The 3,105-nt window shown below is 36.4% G+C and overlaps 1 non-coding gene across 1 annotated transcript; it reads right to left on the bottom strand.

Annotated features, from left to right (window-relative positions):
• Positions 1-233: 233 nt before the first annotated feature.
• On the bottom strand, positions 234-371 carry LOC114808584. Its single transcript, XR_003756430.1, has one exon. It is a non-coding gene; the product is annotated as a small nucleolar RNA SNORA7 (small nucleolar RNA).
• Positions 372-3,105: the final 2,734 nt, after the last annotated feature.

Genomic DNA, 3,105 nt, shown 5'->3' with positions numbered 1-3,105 from the left:
ATAGTAAGCATTTGTCTTATGCCGTTGAATCATCTTCGACCCCTAGTGACACCATGGACACATCTCTCCCAGAACGCCCTACTTCCATCTGCAATCACTCTGGTAGTGTATCTGTAGAATTTTCTTGGTAGAAATATGGAAGGGTTTACCGTTGCCTCCTTCTGTGCAGTAACCTTGAGTCTTTGCCCTTGATTCTCTCTCATATGGCTGCTGCCCCACACAGGTGAGTTTTGACTTGTAGCAGATTGCCTTCCACTTGCTAGCCACTGCCCAAGCTAGGAATGGAATGGATATGCCTCTGCCTGACTCTCCCTCCTGTAGTCGAGACTGGTAGACTACTGGGAGCTCTCCAGCTGTGACTCTGAGAGAAGAAAGCATTTAACAAATGCCATTTAAAAAAATCAGGTTAGCCTTCAATGCTCAGGAATCTTAGTCATGGCAGATCCTTATTAGAAAAAGGAAAGGCCTTACAGACACCCAGGGACTTTACTAAAACCCCCAACTAGTGACAAATTGAATATGTAGATAGGATGCAATGTGATATCTTACTGAAATATTCCATGACAAATCATTTTCCAACATTTTTGATGATACAGTTTCCCTGTATAATATTTGTCTTTCAAGAATGGCTGTAATATCTGTTTCTGTGTTTATGCTCCGTTACTGTATACTTTATTTTTAATATACACAACCATATTTACCAATGTTTTCCTCTTTTTATATTTTCATTCTCTGGCCTTCAAAGAATTTTCTGAGAAGTGTCCCTTTATTAAGAATAGGCTTTATTTTTAAATCATGTGATCTACCTGACAACTGAAATTTGAATTTGAAACATATTCAGACTTTTTAATTCACTACTTATTATTCAATATTATTTATTATGGTATTTATTAAGCACTTACTAGCTGCCAAACACTGTAATCAATGTAAGTTAAAGTCAACTGAATCAGAGAAGAGAGTGCTGCATTTTCCTCTTCTATACTTTTCAAGACAATTTGTCATTAACATTATTGTACTGATAGATTAGTCTTTTTCAGGTATTTTGGAATTTTTATCAAATGTTTAACAAACAAAAATATTTCCATAATTAGTCTATCAAATCTACATCTAGCAAGGGTTACTGTAATAATAAACATTATTTTATGTAATCAACAACTCTTTCTTTTAAAAAATGATGATAAATATTTAAATAGAGTAAAATAGAAATGAAAGAACTAACACCAAGCAAATGTAAATTATATCTCCTGTTTATTCATAGGTATATATGAGAAGCAGCTTGGCTCAGTGGAAAGAGCACGGGCTTTGGAGTCAGGGCTCATGAGTTCGAATCCCAGCTCTGCCACTTGTTGGCTGTGTGACTGTGGGCAAGTCACTTAACTTCTCTGTGCCTCAGTTCCCTCATCTGTAAAATGGGGATTAAGACTGTGAGCCCCATGTGGGACAACCTGATTCCCCTATGTCTACCCCAGCGCTTAGAACAGTGCTCGGCACATAGTAAGCGCTTAACAAATACCAACATTATTAGTATATATTGACATATTTAGGTAATAGAATGGAAACCAAATTATCCATTTCAATGTTCCCCTCTTTCCTTTTTCTGAATTGCAAGATGGCATATTTTGAATAAACTATTACTGATATTACTAGTATTGGGAAATGAAAATGAATAGCTCTGGCTCATTTTTTCACTCCTCACTTGCTATTTTCCAAAGGGATCTATTTGCAGTCACTAGTAGGCACTTAATTAGATTTTACTATTAGCAGCCTTGACCGATTATAAAACCAGCTAGCTGTATTTCACTAGGCAAAAATGAGTTTGGTTGTTTTTCTGCGGACTGAGAATCACCATTACTATCAATCAATCATATATATTGAGTGCTTACTGTGTGCAGAGCACTGTGCTAAGCACTTGGAAGAGTATAACATAACAGAGTTGGTAAAACGCCCACAACAAGCTTACAATCCAGAGAAATCTATGTGCTCCAATGTTGGAAACATGAATGGTAGCGTAACTGTTCTAAGAGCTGGAAAGTGGAGTTTAGTTCTATCATTGCTTTCGCTTTCTGCTTATCTGTAGCAGCATATTGTTGGGAACTTGAGAAAACAGGAGACAGATCTTAAGTTTGCTTCATTACATTTTGTGATTTTAATGTGTACTGCAAGGACATGTGTTATAGTCTGGTGTAGCAAGCTGTTCTAGAGAGAGTGGTAATGATAATGATAGACAAAATCAAATGTATACTGAGCACCCCATAGGATACACAATTCTGTATTGAGCTATGTGTTTTACAAAATATTTTAAACCACTTGATTAGAATCTATTAGAGAAGATTAGATTAGAAAATTAGGATTAGAAAAGCAGCGTGGCTTAGTGGAAAGAGCATGGGCCAGGGAGTCAGAGGACGTGGGTTCTAATCCCAGCTCAGACACTTGTCTGCTGTGTGATCTTGGGCAAGTCACTTAACTGTTCTGTGCCTCAGATACCTCATCTGTAAAATGGGGATTAGAACTGTGAGCCCCACGTGGGACAACCTGATTACCCCAATGCTTAAAATGTGCTTGGCATATATTAAGTGCTTAACAAATACTGTAATTATTGTTATTAGGGATAAGAAGCAAGAAAACCCAATATGTAGTGAACATTAATGTGTAAAATGATTATATTTGTATGAAAAACATATAAAAAATACACTTGAGAATTCTGGAGCTGTTTGGGTTATGAGGGGTAGTGTGTGTAGTGAATCATGGATTTTGAACGTGAACCTAAATGTCAGAGAAAGGAGGAAGAAATATTGGCATCTCTGAAATTATGAAAGATGAGCTTTACTTGGACAGCAGATCCATTCAAAGAATTCCCATTCTCTTTACATTTTGTTTCATTTTCGCACTTACCTCTTTTAAATATGGTAAAATATGAAGGAAATGCTTAGGCCCATCCTATGTAATTACAATCTTTTAATAGGCCTAGTAATTATTAGTTTTCCAAAGCCTAGGTTGGTTTTGGTTTTATATCAAGCAGTTTCTCCCTTCACATCTTTTCTTTGAGAAATCAAATAGAAAGAGGAATCAATTGGAGAAGTAAACACAATCGATCAGTTGGAAATG

Source organism: Ornithorhynchus anatinus, chromosome X5 (assembly GCF_004115215.2).
Source record: "Ornithorhynchus anatinus isolate Pmale09 chromosome X5, mOrnAna1.pri.v4, whole genome shotgun sequence".
Taxonomy (NCBI): domain Eukaryota; kingdom Metazoa; phylum Chordata; class Mammalia; order Monotremata; family Ornithorhynchidae; genus Ornithorhynchus; species Ornithorhynchus anatinus.
This window is presented reverse-complemented; position numbering and strand designations above follow the sequence as displayed.